Raw genomic sequence first — 15,675 nt, 5'->3', positions numbered from 1 at the left:
CCGTGCTGCTGTGTTCGTGGCTCCTCTGCCCTGATGTGATGTCCTGATATGGCATCGGCCACCCCAATCTCCCTCACAAGTTGGTGCCTCTGCTTAAACTATACTACTCATTTCAAAAGCAATGGGAGAACAGCAGGGAAGATGGATTAGAGATCATTGTCTTTTCCAGTGTTTGTGGGCTCTTGGCAACTGCCTGACCCTGCTCTGTGTTGATGCAAGCCATGTTAGGCAATCCTGCATAATAATATAGGGGCAGATTCCTACTCAAGTAAAAGCTTGATGATAGCAGCTGAGGGACAGTAACACTTGGCCAGCAGCTTTCAAGCTGCCACCCACCCGCCCCAACCTCTGAGCAGGAGTGATTGCAAAAAAGAAAGAACAAAAAAACCCCAACCCAAATCTGAAATAATGTAGAGCCTTCAGCTTCTAAGGGACCAGAAATAATAGCCCATTGCAAATAGGATTGTCAACATTTATTTTTTTCCCCTGGTGGAGTTCTTGTGCCTTTAACAACTAAGTTACAAGCAGAAATTTAGCCAGCAGTTTTTTTTTAGCAGCTGTGGAAATAAAATGCTGAAGAAAATGTCATCTGCTAGATTTCTGCTGGTCCAGCAGTAGTTAAACGCCTGATAGCTATGCCTGAAGAAACAAAGTCAACTCTCTCCTCCAAGTCACAGCTGTGAAAGCAAACAGGAATGGAACGATGCCCCAGCTGTGTGATAAGCATTATTGTGGCGTTGCAGTGAAGAACAACAGTACAGGTTGTCTTGATTGGGAGCAAGGTGGAGCTTGTCTTCTCTTCTCGAGGCCTTCCTAGAAGAGTTCCATGCTGTGTGAGAAAGCTGCAAATCCTTTCCTGTCTCTAACAAGACAAGCTCACTGAGGAAAGAAGCTCTGCTGCCTCCCAGAAGCCTGTCTCAAATCCTGCATGCCATTTGCCTGGAATACATTGTGAGTACCTTTGGGGGACCTTGCAGGTCTTTATGTCAGGGACCAATATGTCCTATATGTAATGGACTCTGGTGGTCTTGGGGGCAAACAACAGCTGGAAGGATGGGGTCCCCAGCAGGGCTTTTGGGGAAGGGCTGTAGCTCAGTGCTAAGGCACCTGGTTTGCGTGCAGAAGATCCCAGGTTCATTCCCTGACCTCTCCAGGTAGGACTGAGGATAGAACCCTGTCTGAAATCCCAGAGAACTGCTGCCAGCCTGTGTTGACAATACTGGGCCAGATGGGCCTGAGCTGGCATAAGGCAGCTTCCTATATTCCTAGAAGCATATAGCTGAGACTGCTGACCTGGCTGAACTTGGTATTAAGCCCCATTGAGCAAAATGGATTTTATTGCTGAGTAAGCTTGCATACGATTGAGCTGTGATGGAAGCCCTATTGGGGCAGTCTGTTCTCAGCACAGTCTTGCTTCCTGCTTGTGTGTACAGGTTAATTGTGAGTAGAACCCACAAACAGGGCTAAAAACCACAGCCTCATCCTTAGTTGGAAGCAAGCCCCATCGAGTTGAATACGTGTAGGACTGCAGCTTTTGCAACCCTTTAGACCGATTCATGCATTATGATAATGGTGGAATCATCAGTCCACCTGAACAATTTGAGCAGTGCCTGTTGTAATGGATCCTCTAAAATCTGGGGTCATTGTGATACAGAGGCACATTTGCTCCTCCGTGTGATTTCATATTCAAAGCTAGCTCCCCACCCCCACCGCCCTCCCCTTCATTTAATACTACTGACACAAAGTGCTGTGAGTATTTTTATGCCTATGCATATAGGGGTGGAGAGAGTGGCATGTGTCTAGAAATGATTGTAAACCACTCTGACACAGAGAGCAGCAGCGATGTATTTCTCATTGTTCTCATTAGCATGAAATGTTGTTGCAGAAGCTTGTTTGTATAAAACCTGCACTTGTCCTGGAGCCGGCCTCAGAAACGGGACGTGTGCCAAGCCTCTTGGGGTGGGTGGGTGGGTGTAGATTTCCACCTGCCACTGGCAGCCCCCTCTTTGATTGCTACTGCCAGGGTGACCCTGGCAAGGTAGGCCTTCCTTGCACACAAGCCGAACGCAATTAGGTGGCGGAGGCTGGTGGGAGGGGGGGGGTATATGTGTGTGTGGCAGTTAATTCCCGCCTGCATGGCTGTGTTTATCCTCTCATCCAGCCCCCTGAGGGGAGAAGAGCAGGCAATAATTAGCACAAATTGGAGTTGAATGAAAGCAGGTGGTGGTGGTGGGGAGTCAGCCCATAGCATCGCCGCTATAGAAAGGCCTGGGGAGCAGCAACAACGATCCATGTGCCTCGCTGGAGGCTGCCTTCCTCTTTTCCCCATTCAGGATTTGTTTTATTTTTGTTTAGCGACGGGAACATCTTCATTTGCATGTTCACATTCAAAATGATACTTGACTTTTTGTGTATGCTGAGTGACGTGCAGTTATGGCCCCTGGCATGCAGCAGTAGAAAGCTTTTTCATCCATTGAGGACCATGTGGACTGTTCCTTTTGCCCTTGCCCCATTTCCTCTGCTCTTTGCCCTGTGTTCATGGGGCTCAGAGCCACTAGTGCCAGAGTTCTATCATCTGAGTCAGAACGCTGGTCCACATATTGCCAGGAAGTGCACTAAAGCTACTGCCTTAAATGTAAGAAATCAGAGGTTACTGCAAGACTACTCTGTATGTATTATGTATCTGCCCACGTAATTCGCTCGTCATTTCGCAGAGATTTTACAGGCATGATAAAGCACACAAGAGCTGCTGAGGTTTAAGGGCAAAAAGCATCCTCAAACCATGGGGATGTAGGCAGTTATCTGTAGGCAAGACTGATGTTGGCACTTTCCCCCCTGGTGTGACTCCTGAGTCATTAACTGGACACACGTGTACCCCCCTAGAAAGAGGGCAGGCACAGTAATTTCTCCCACCTCTTCTGTCTGTAGTCCTGTCAACCTCCCTGGGTGTTGCATATGTCTAAAAGCGCTGCATGTTGCAGGGTTAAATTCTGGGTTCTGGTGCTAAGACCTATCATATGTGTTCATGTGTGCAGCAAGAGGAAGGAAGGTAGTTGCAGGCATGTTGTCCTGAACCAGGTGCAGGAAAGCTTAGTTGCTGCAGGCCCAGGAAAAGCGTTTGCCTGGGCTGCTATATGTTGGGCGCATGCTGGGGGGTCAGCGTACTGGGCTTCACGCTGCCTTGTGCTGCTGGGTTTAACTCTGTGTCACCGCGGTGCTGCATCTTCCTCTGTTGCCTGGTTACCTAATTCCCCAGCTCTGCAGAGCTGCTTGAGCTGAGATGCTGCTGCCGATAGGAGTGTCTCGTGTGACTCCCCTGTAATGTCTAATTGGAATGGAGATGGATGGTTTGCATTAGAGCAGAGACGGCTCTCGGACAAGGCAGCACTGAAATGGAGCTGGCTCTTGAATTGGGCTAGGCAGCTGCAGAGCCAAAAAGATAAGGTGGGGGCAGACCCTTGACTGTGAAGAGAAATGGGGAGGGAGGGACTTGAGAGGGGGGATAAAGCTTTTTTTTTGGGGGGGTTGTTGTTTCTGCAGTGCCAGTCCAACAGCAATCTCCCTGTGCTCCATGTGTTAGGTGGAGCCTTGCTGGTTTACTTGCTGAGCTGCCCCACAGCACCAGCACATGTAGAAAGGTAAAGGATAAAGGGGCAATTGCTTGTTTGCAAGCAACAGTGAACGCATTAAGCACAAGCCTTAGCAAGGTCCTGGTTCTGGGATCTGTTTCATATGGCATGCTCTCTTGGGCAATGTATCCCTTTGCCCTCATTCACGTTACAATAAAGTGGGGTGCAAAGGTCCTTCCAGCTGCTTTTTGAATTTGTATGTGTGAAATGTGCAACTGGTATATAGCATGTGAACTCACTGATTCCATCTGGGCTGGTTTCTCACATTAAGCAGCCCATGCAAGTACCATGCTCTCCAGAGAAGGGTGGGGTAGTACAGTAGCTTGAAGGTGGGGAGACCGCAGTTCAAATCCCTGCTCAGCTCTTAAACTCACTGGGTGCACAAGTTACTTTTCACTCAACTTGCTGAGAAGCAGTCATTCCAGGGACACGTGGAAGGGATTAAGTCACATTAAGTTCCTCAAAAGCACAGCAGGAGTTCCTCAAGGAGAACATGAGTACTGCTGGACAAGCTCCCCTAAAATACAGCTTGTTTACTATTAAGCATCTTCCCCTGCAGGGAAGCATCGGCTATGTTCTCTAGAGCAGCCTTTCCTGACCTTGAGTCCCCAGATGTTGGACTACAACTCCCATCATCCCTGACCACTGGCCCTGCTGGCTAGGAATGATGGGAGTTGTAGTTGAACAACATTTGAAGGCCCAGAGTTGGGAAAGGCTGCTGTAGTGTGCTCTCAATTTATGTGGGGCAGTAGTGGGGTCCAGCAGACCTTGACAGTGTCCTGTGAGTGTCTGTCTTGGAACATAGGCCAGAACTTACTGCAGCTATGGTCCATCGCAGATGTGAAGGAGTTCCTTGACAGACAAGGTGGATGGATGGATGGATTCAAGTTACAAGAAAGGACATTCCGACTAAACATCAGAAAGAACTTTCTAACAGCTGCTTGACAGTGGAATGGTCTTCCATGAGAGGTGGTGGACTCTCCCGCCTTGGAGCTTTTTAAGCAGAGGTTGGATGGCCATCTGTCGTGGATGTTTTAGTTGAGATTCCTGCATTGCAGGGGGTTGGGCTAGATGATCTCAGGGTCCTTTTCAACTCTAAGATTCTGTGATTCTATGATTCTGTGACTTTAGTGTGGAAGAGGTTTCCCGAAGGTAGTCTGAAAACTGCAGGCAAGCATGTGAGATGTCAAGATCTCAGGGGTGCATAGCACCTTTTCAGCACCATTCTGGATCTCTCCTGACTGTAGCAAGAGCACCACCTGCTGATCCACTGGGGCAACAGCACCCTAAGATTTCTGGGCGGCCTCCTGGTGCAACCAGCGTGACTTCACTGAAGTTATTTATTGGCTACTGCCTCCAATGCTACCATCATGGTAGCAGGCGAGAGAAAGCCTGCTAAAAATGCCATTATTTTCTTTGAAGAGTAAATGACAGGAATTGATGACATTTGCTGCTGTTACCCCAGCTTTTGATTGGCAGGGGCAACAGCAAGCACATCTTTAATGCAATGGTATCCATTCAATTCTAGTTGTGCAATGAATAGTGTCCCAAAATGTCATTTTATATTCATATCAAAAGACTCATCTAGGCAGTTCAACAGGATCTGTCTGAACATGCCAAATGCATGTCTGTTGCTGTCTGTGCATATATACAGGAACTTGCTCCCATGCATGGATTTCCACAGCTAGGTCAGGATAACTAAGTATGCATAGCACCAATTTTATTCTATTTTTTGGAAGATTTATTTGCAGGAGACTTGGATTTCTGCTGTAAGGAGTTCTAAATTCTGTAGCCATAAAATGCAAATTCCGAGGTCAAAATACTTCATAAAACTTTACACACATTTATTCATTTGTCCTACCTCATTCTATTTGCAAAAACTGGTGTTTCACAGAATCTGAAATTTTATGACAGTGTTTTGAAATAGTTCCCTGGGTGCTTCTCAAAAGAAGAAAGTAGATGACTTCAGAATGCAGTGCTATATCTGTGCATGACTAAGGTTGAAGTGGGCTGTTGAGCTTGAGAAAAGACGTGTGAACACAAAGAGCCACATAATGCTCCTTCCTTGCTGGAAACACCATCTAGGTTCCACACCACCACTCCTGCTTTCCAGGTCATGACCAGACACTGCTAATGCACTTTTAAACTTTTGTCCATAATCATGACCACTACTAGTCAATGGCTACTAGTCACAACGGTTAGCAGTAGTGGAGGCATCATTCCTCTGAATATCAGCTGCTGGTGATCATGGATGGTGAACCATGTTCTGCTTGTTCTAGGCTTCACATAGGCAGCTGGTAAGAACAGGATTCTGGGCCTCATAGGGCCTTTGGGCTGATCTAGCTGGGCTCGGATGTTCTAACCATTCAGATTACAAGTTTGGCTTTGGTTTCGAAATTGGAAACATTAAGCTCCTTGGAGGAAAGGTGGAATATTAAGGTGACATACCTGGTTCTCCCAATCCCTGTTTTATCCTCATAACCACCCTGTGAGGTAGATTAGACCGAGACAGTGATTGGTTGAAGGTCACCCAGTGAGCTTCATGGGCGTGCGTTCCTAAGTTCTACTCTGACCGCTATACCACACTACTGTTGCTACCAATTCTGTGCTGACAGATAGATTTTGTTCTGCGCAGCTGCGGTGATGCAGATATCCTGAGCCACTTGATGCATCACATATTTAGGTGCACACAAAAGATGGTTCAAGTGTACATCGCAAAATGTATATGATGAATGCAACAAACGCATGCATAAGCCCCCTGCTGCAGGGAACTGTAATGGGTTGCAGCTCCTTGTTGAGGGTGCACTTGGCAGCAGATCTGGACTTGCCGTTATGTAACCAAGGCAGAAGGGATGGATCTCTTCAGAAACTCCTCCTGCTCCTTATCTGAGTCAGTGCATCATATTCTAGTATATTAGGAATGTAGCTCTTTTGCATGGCTGCTAGTTGTGATGGAGAAAACACAGCTCTCATCCCTGATCTTGCCCTCGCTGCCCAGGCTGGACTCTTCTGGGAGCCGCTCTCTGATTGGCCCCTAACTGCTCTGCCAGCATGTAGCTGCACTTGCCTATGCCAGGCTCAGCCCTTCTAATGAGCAATGTTTAGCTTCTGCCTCTCCCAGGGAAAACACTAATTATGCGTCTATAAATAAAATATGGGCTGCTGCTGCTGTAAGCCGCATGTGGCATGCACACCAGGCAACTCTATGGAGGCAAATGATTGCGCTGCTCCACCCAGCCCACGTGCAATTCCAGGGGTCTAGGAAGGGGCTCACAAGGGACAGAGCCTATTGCTGAACAATTTGGGAGAGGGCAAATTTGGGAGTTTGGGAGATGTCAGTACAGCAGTATGATTAACACTAACCTGAGCCAATGGGAGCTTCCTCCACCCCTATAAATAGCAGGTGTGAACCCCTCAATCCAGATACTGGGGGGGGGGGCAAAGCGCCCCTATTCCTCACACCTGATGTAAAATGAGCCCCCTGTGTCTGCAACTTTCTGTTTGGAAAGAAACCATCCAACTAATTGCTAATTGCCAGTCCTTTCCTTTCCCCATCAGAATTGCTTTAGTCATTCCTTGTGGCATGGATTCAGTGGCTCTTAGCGCTCGGCCAGCCATCAGTTGGACAGGGCCCACGCAGGGGCTATGCCAAGGGGAATCCTCTGAGCAAAGATCCTTCTTGTCTCTTGCAACAGAAGGTTCGGGATTTGCTCTCCCACTCAACTCTGCCCCTCTCAGTCTTCCATCAAGTCTTGCTCTGTTTCCATACTTTCCCCCATAATGCTGGCTGTGGGACTAATAGTGGATCTTTCCCATTTAAGGAAAATATTTGCCATCTTTTCTCTTGCTTTGTGATTCTTGTGCAGACTGATGCACAGCAATCTGGCATGTGGGTCTTTTCCTGACATGGAAAGAAAGTGATGAGGTGGGAAACACTTAATTTCTGCATCTAGGGGTGCAGCAGAGTCAATTTTAAAAATGTGATATCCTGTGTGGCCTTAAGCCCCATCCTTCAAGGCAGCTCATTCTATCCTACAATCCCCACTCTGATGGTTACATCCCATCTTCCCATAGCTACAATGCACACACAGAAGATGATGTGGAGTTTTATGTGTCCAGATGGATGACAAATGCAGTGAAGGGCACAAAGGCGACTCACAAGGTCAAGGAGCACGCTTCCCTCCCCAAGCCCTGTGTTGGTCGTGCTCATGCATCCCATTTGCTGACTAGCTGTCCTGCTTCTTCTCTTGCTCTCTCTGCCAGCTATCTGGCGCCCCCTGACCTGCCACCCACTACTCCCACCTGGCACTGCTGGGGTGCCTTGGCTGCTTTTTATCATTTTCCTGTTCCCCACCACAAGTGCTGGTAATTAGATCATAATTGTAATATTTGCATATTCATAACAGCTGAAATTAATCACATTTGCATAATAGTAATGAAAGGGGCTTCATTAATTACCGGCTTTTCCTCGAGTCTGTGCATATAAATGACTGCACAGAGTTCTCCATCATGGGTGCAGGATGACAGCGTTTGCATGTTCAGAAGGGTGAGCTGCAGGTTGGCACAATGATGAGGACCCTCAGTGTGTCACAGCATGGGGAGGAGGTGAGGAATGGCATATTTGGGGGGAAGCTACTGCTCTAATACTACTATAATAGTTGTGCAATCTTACATTGTACATACAGAAGTCAATCAGACAGGTGTTCCCAGCTGCACCTGTGGGCAGCAGGCTAGCTTGGGCAGCCCAGGGCAGCCCATGAGGCACACAGAGTTCTGTCCTCCAATCTCATGCTGCTCCTCAGCCCTCAGTATCTGTCGTCTGAGCTAGTTGCCTCTCTCTGCCTAATGGTAGGGGCTGACCCTCTTGTGTAAAATTATGCAAAATGGAAACAGACCATTGCCTTACTTAAAGTGTTTTAAGAACAAACACATTTTTCCAAGTGACAGTCTAACATGTGCAATCCAGAGGTCTGCCAGCTATCTACCCTCTGCAGAACCTATTTGGGCTTCTGTATTGTGGGCTTTCTGAGACGCAGTGACTTCTTCAGAGGGACTTCAGAGCTGTATTAACTCAACAGGCCAGATTGCTGTTGACCTGCAAGATGCTGCTCCTGTTGTGAGAGCACCACAATTTCCTCATAGTTAAAGCTGCTAGCTGTGTTTTTTGGACAACTAAGACCTCCAGGTATGGGGCAGTATATAAAACCAGCTAACAACAACAACAACAACAACAACAACAACAACAACAACAGTGTTTCTTGTGCCTCTGAAGGACCAGGTACGCAGCCTGGGAGTCATTTTGGACTCACAGCTATCCATGGAGGCACAGGTCAATTCTGTGTCCAGGGCAGCTGTCTACCAGCTTCATCTGGTACACAGGCTGAGACCCTACCTGCCCGCGGACTGTCTTGCTGGAGCGGCACATGCTCTGGTTATCTCCTGCTTGGACTACTGCAATGCGCTCTATGTGGGGCTACCTTTGAAGGTGACCTGGAAACTACAACTAATCCAGAATACGGCAGCTAGACTGGTGACTGGGAGTGGCTGCCGAGACCACATAACACCGGTCCTGAAAGACCTACATTGGCTCCCAGTACATTTCTGGGCACAATTCAAAGTGTTGGTGCTGACCTTTAAAGCCCTAAACGGCCTTGGCCCGGAATACCTGAAGGAGCGTCTTCACCCCCATCATTCTGCCCAGACACTGAGGTCCAGCACCGAGGGCCTTCTGGCGGTTCCCTCACTGCAAGAAGCGAAGTTACAGGGAACCAGGCAGAGGGCCTTCTCAGTAGTGGCAACCGCCCAGTGGAATACCCTCCCACCAGATGTCAAAGAAATAAACAACTATCTGACTTTTAGAAGGCAGCCCTGTTTAGGGAAGCTTTTAATGTTTAATGAATTATTGCATTTTAATATTTTGCTGGAAGCCACCCAGAGTGGCTGGGGAAACCAAGCCAGATGGGTGGGGTATTAATAATAATAATAATAATAATAATAATAATAATAATAATAATAAATTAGTCAGCAAGCAAGACAATTTTGTTTGGTGTTGCAAGTACCTACTGAAATGTGCCAGTGATATCTTTGCACAAGATACCACCAGAATTTTGTACTCCCTGCAACTTTCAAAAGCTCTCCCCATCACTTCTTTAATAGCTGGTTGTTGTTTTTGTATGTGCCCTTCAGTGCTGATGCTATGGGAAATTGCTGTATATTTTGTCAAGACCGTTTGTCTGTCTAGCCTAGTATTACCTACCTTGGCAGTGGCTCTCCAACGCCTCAGGCAGAACACTTCCACGTCTGCTGCTACCGGATACTTTTAACTGTAGGGGCTGGGGCTGGAGCAGCAGAATCTACAGCCCTGATCCAAGACATCCCTCTGCATCCTGCCATTACATGAGTGAGATCCTCCTGCTGTTTATCTTGGCATCAGAAAAGCTACATTCAAGACCACTTCAGCAGCAAGCAGGTCCTCTTGGGCCATCACAACCTGTGTTTTGGTTTCTTCTGCAGCAGGAGTGGAGAGTTGTCAGAAATATTAGCAGTTTCTTGGCTCTGAGGAACCAAGGTGCATGCTTGAGAATAATCAGCTTGCTTCAGTCTAGCACCCCAAGAGGCAAACAGCATTTAAAAACCTAATTATAGGACCTTTTCTACACAATTGGGTTTTTCATGAGTTGTAACTCATCTGTAGTGATGCAGGATCCAAACATTTTATCTTCCAGCACTTCTGATAAAAGGATATCACATTTTCTGAGCATTCAGAATGCATCATCTTGTACCTGGGAAAATGCAGTTCTTTCCTTGCATGGTACAATTGCCACTGCCAAGTACCACTTGTGGGCACCTAATGGATAACACCCGTGGCACAAATGGAAATGGGCAGCCCAACTCCCTCCATCATAATTTAGTGATTTTGTTTTTGTAGAATTGTTGTTGTTACGCTACTGCTCTCACACTTGATTGATGTATGTTAGTGTTGATTGTGTGTTAGTGTTGATGTGGAGCAAGCAACTAAAGGGGTAAGTTTACAGAAAAAATGTGAGTAAGGGGCACTGTGTATACAAGGTTAGGGAGAGAGCGAATAGAGACTTTTCATGATACTAGAACCTGGGTCAATCTAATGAAAATGTTGGAAGATTCAGGGCAAATAAAAGGAAAGTACTTCTTCACACAGTTAAAACAATATAATTCTCTACTTTATCCTTGATGAATTTGTCTAACTCCCCTTTGAAAGCTGTCATGGTTGGTGCCCATTGCTATAATTCTCTACCATAAAATATGGTTAGACAAATTCATCAAGGATAAGGCTATCAGTGGCAAATGGGTGAGTGCTATTGTGTTCATTTCCTTTTAAGCTTTTTATAGGCACCTGGTTGTCTACCGGAATGCTGGTCTAAGATGGGCTTTTGGCCTCATCCAACAGGGTTCATCTTATGCCTCATTTAAGCCTTTTTTTGAAAAAGAAGAAGTTAGCAAGGCTACTCACTCTACAAAAATGTAGTCATCTTAGGGACTTCATGTCAGCCAGCATATTTCATCTCCTACATTAGAGAATGGACTTAGCCTTATCTCTTGATCAATGCCAGATTTCCAGTGTGATGTGCTCTCTTTTTTTCTAGGGGGTTATGCCTATTTTTTTTATTTAAAAAAAAGGTTTCACACATTGTTTGACCAGGACACAGGGAGGCAATGCATCTAGTGTGTCAACTAGACAGAGACAAATGGTCTCTAGCTCTAACAGGATGCTTGCAAGCCTTTGCCTCCTTCAGAAGAAGTTGGCTTCCAACTGTACTGAGGGGTGGAAGCAGAGTGCACTGGGATGCACTCTATGCACTAGTGGTCCAGTGGTACCTCGGGTTAAGTACTTAATTCGTTCCAGAGGTCCGTACTTAACCTGAAACTGTTCTTAACCTGAAGCACCACTTTAGCTAATGGGGCCGCCTGCCGCCGCGGCGCCGCCGGAGCACGATTTCTGTTCTCATCTTGAAGCAAAGTTCTTAACCTGAAGCACTATTTCTGGGTTAGCGGAGTCTGTAACCTGAAGAATATGTAACCTGAAGCGTATGTAACCTGAAGCGTATGTAACCCGAGGTACCACTGTATTAGCAAAGGTAGGCAGTTCTCAGGCCTGGTCCAGACTTTGCACTCTTCCTCCACCATTTTATGTTTCTGCAGCCTCAAAATCCCTGCCGTTGTTGGAATTCTCATCAGTATTTGATAGAAATCTGATTTCTAAGCATGATCGAATGACTTATAGAGAATCTGATGGCTGCTGTCACCTGCTGGTCTCTTTGTGGTGTGGAAACTGCCTGCTGGCAAAATGACTCCTCTGATCTATGGAAGTGAGGATCAAGAAACAGGTGGTTGAGGAAAGAAAGAAAGAAAGAAAGAAAGAAGCTGTGTGTCTGAGGAGAGACCAAAGGGTTGGTTCCTTGCATCACCTCTGGTTCTCAGTTAGGAAGGTGTTCCCATTGTTAGGGTTAGATAACAGCTCTTCAGAGACTCCCCCATTTTCATTTATAGGCTGCACACTGCAGAGCCTTGCTAATGAGATGCTGGAGAAGGTGACATGACATACCCCTGCAGGTCACACAAACCCATTGAGGCAAACATTTCTTGCTGGTGTCTGGGCCTAGAAAGGCAACACAGTATGAACAAGGGTTTGTTATGGGCCTCCAAAACCTGTGAGAAGCCACCTGAGTGGCAAGTCCTGAGAACAGCCTAGATAGCTCAATTGATTAGAGTGTAGTGCTGGTAATGCCAAGGTTGCAGGTTGGACTAGATGATCCTCAGGGTCCCTTCCAACTCTACAACTCTGTGATTTTATGAGGATGGGAATAGACTCCAGAAAGAAGCAGCAAGAGTCTCTCTTGTGCTACAGAGGAGCAGCGGCTGGTTCTGGGTAGAAAGGAGGAATGCCAGGGAGTTCAGAGCCCAATCTCCTTTTCCCATATGTGCTGGTGTTGATAGCTGGTTGCATTCACGCTGGGAACTAGTTGTGTCCCCCCAGGACAAAGCTAAAAGTGGTGCTACCCAGAGAGCATGTGGGAGCAGCCTGTGTGCTGGAGGCTGCTGGTGCAAACAGATGGTCTTCAGCCTGCATCCATGTTCCCACTGAGGCTCCCCGAGGGAAACCAGAGTCCTTTGTCTCGCTCTCCTCCCTCCCCCACACTTCCATAGCCCACAGAGGACCTTGATTCCTCTGCAGAAGGGCAATTAGATAAATATTTCAGTGATGCAGAACTCTCTGAAATTGTGCTGCCTGATCCATTGGTGGCTTGTGGGATGTATGCTTAAAAATAGAGAGCAGCAGGAAATGAACCACACCAAAAGGCATGAAAGGGAAGGCCCCTTCTGGAAGCTGCCGTGCTGGACAGGAGTAAATGGATTCCGGACTCCTGGATCCTTTGTCTCTTGGGAAAAGCAAACTCCAAGGGATTCCACAGATGGAAGCAAGGGTCTGGTTTCAGCAGCGCATACCCTGTCCATCTTTACCCTGTGGTCTCTGCAGTGAGAAACTGGCACCACAGTCCCTTAGTTGCCCATGTGAATTGAAAGCCCTTGGACTACAGGTTCCTTCTTATCCCCCTGGGGTCATTACTAACTCCTTCTTATCCCTGCTCTGAGTAAATCAGCGTGAGAGGCAGATTATGGCAGCTAAAGACTCTAAATTAGATGCTAATTGCTCTGGTAGTGACTGCAAAGTCCTGATGCTGCAGATAAGGGAGTGCCCCTGCTTCTGTCATTCCAATGACAGTGCTGGCATGCTTTCTGAAGCAGCAGTCACACTGCAGAGGGTGGGTGGCTTTAACTGACCGTGGAAGAAAGCAGTTGTGGGGGCCTTAGGTATTAAAAGCAGCTGCCCTGGATCTCAGCCAGAAAATCAGAGTTAGGGAATCCCAGTTTGTCTCTCCTTAGCAAAATGCTGGGCTTCTGGCAAGAAAACCAAGACACACGTGGGGCTAGCATTCAGTCCTTGCCAACTGCTGCTAAGTAAGGCCACATTTGTGGAAAGGAACAGCAACAAGTTGAGGCTGTAGGGCAAAACTAACCCAAAAGCTTTTAAAACCATCTGTTCTTCTCTTTTCCTAGGACCTGCTGTGACTTATAGAGTTCTTCCAGTTCTTGCTGATTATTTTGCCAGGTGTCTCGTGCTGACCCGACTGAAATCAAAATTGTGATGGTCTAACTCAGGGATGAGGAACCCATGGACACTCAGCTGCCATCAGCCCCGGCCAGCATGGTCAATGGTTGATGATGGGAGTTGCAGTCCAACAATATCAGGAGGGGCACAGGGTATAGATCTATGATCCAAGTCAGGAAGATGTTGATGGACTACAACTCTCACCATCTCTAACTATTGCCTATGCTGGCTGGGGCTGATTGGAAGTGGAATGCAAACAACATCCAGAGGATGCCATGTTGGTTGTTTCTGGTCTAGCTTGCTACAGACAAAAGACCAGAGTAGTCAAGACAACACATGTTTCTCTTTGTCACCCTTTACATCCAAATTGCAGAAAGTTGCCCGTAATTCCTAGCCATACTCAAACTGATTGCCAATGGCATGGACAGGATGACAGTGGAACTTGAAAAGCCAAAAGATTATTTCAAGATCTTAATGGCTCAGCCCTCTGCAAAGATACAGGAATAAGCAGGAATACCTAATATTGATATCCTATTTACCAATTGTGCTGCAGCTCACTGGGGTTGGCTGGACAGGAACTCATAAACATTAGATTTTAGTGTGAGTGGTTCATATGCTGAGGCCAGGAAAACCCTATGAATCCTGCATAAGAGCACCCAGTTGTATTTGTGTACTTCTAATTCAATTTTTGGACCTTCTCAAAACCTTGGTTTTTACAACGAAGTAAATTTAGCTACTAAGGCATACATTTTTACTAGTGTTGGATTTAAATGCCATTTGTGCCAAAGGAACTGTGATCTTTGCAGAACTAGTAAACCAGAATGTCTGGTATGTGGGGGAAGAGCAAATCTGGAAATTGCTTGTGGGTCCAGCATCAGAGTCTGGGCATCATTGGGACAGAATCCCAAGGGGTTTTGGAGTATTTTGGAGTGTTTATTCCTTCTGAATGGCTGGTATTATCCCCATTAGACTGCTGGATCTTTAAAGCTGTTGAGCTTAGGTAATGTGACAACCAGATCTCTCTCATTCCAGTACAGGGGTGCAGTGAGGCACCCCACAACTACTTGTGATGGTCACATTGGGATGAAGGAATAGCTGCTCCACAGAGGTGACTAATGTAATCCCCATGCCATCTGCTGAAAGCCAGGCCCAAACACATGGATAATCAACAGGGGCTGAAAAGTGATTAACAATCTAACATGCCTCCCGCCCCTTAGCGATTTCAATAAACACCTCCGCTTTTTGCTCTGTGCTGACATTGACAACGTCCACAGACTGATCAAGTGATTTCTAGTACTTGGTAATTACTGGTGTTTATTTCTGGAGCTGACTACAAGGAGAAGCTGTCAGTCTTTTGATGCTCCCATTTATTAGCAAGGCCTGGAGCGGGCAGATTTTCACGAGTCCTGAGCAATGGATGGAGCTGGAAGCTGAGTCAGAACATCTCGCGCAGTATTGTCTACAATGACTTCAGCAGTGGCTGTCCAGAGTTTCAGACAGGGGGCATTCCTAGCCCTACTTGGACATCCCGGGATTGAACCCAGGACATTCTGCATGCAAGGAGGCCAGAAAGGCTCCAGGTCCCCGCAGTAGTGAAAGCATTTCGAGGAAGATAATCTAGTCCCCAGTAGTGTCACCTGGGGAATGAGAGAAGCACCTGCTCCCCACTGACCCACTCTGCTTATCAACTGCCTCACTGTGTGTGGAGGCTGCCCTCTACTGTTTAGCTCAGGGATTGCAGGCCGCCTCGCCACAGAAATCTCATAGTTTGACATAAGAGCAGCAGAATGGATCTGCTTCTTACAGGTAGTTGGGTGCAAGCCATCCTTTCCCAACCTTTTGCCCTCCTGATGTTTTGTACCATCTCTGGCCATTAGCCATGTTGACTGGGGCTGATGG

General features: G+C 46.9%; 1 protein-coding gene across 2 annotated transcripts in view; it reads left to right on the top strand.

Annotated features, from left to right (window-relative positions):
- Nucleotides 1-15,675, top strand: part of HYI (hydroxypyruvate isomerase (putative)) — a 152,065-nt gene that overhangs the window by 110,845 nt on the left and 25,545 nt on the right. The gene's annotated exons all lie outside the window — the stretch shown is intronic.

This window comes from Podarcis tiliguerta, assembly GCF_965153285.1.
Source record: "Podarcis tiliguerta genome assembly, chromosome: 6".
Lineage (NCBI taxonomy): Eukaryota > Metazoa > Chordata > Lepidosauria > Squamata > Lacertidae > Podarcis > Podarcis tiliguerta.
This window is presented reverse-complemented; position numbering and strand designations above follow the sequence as displayed.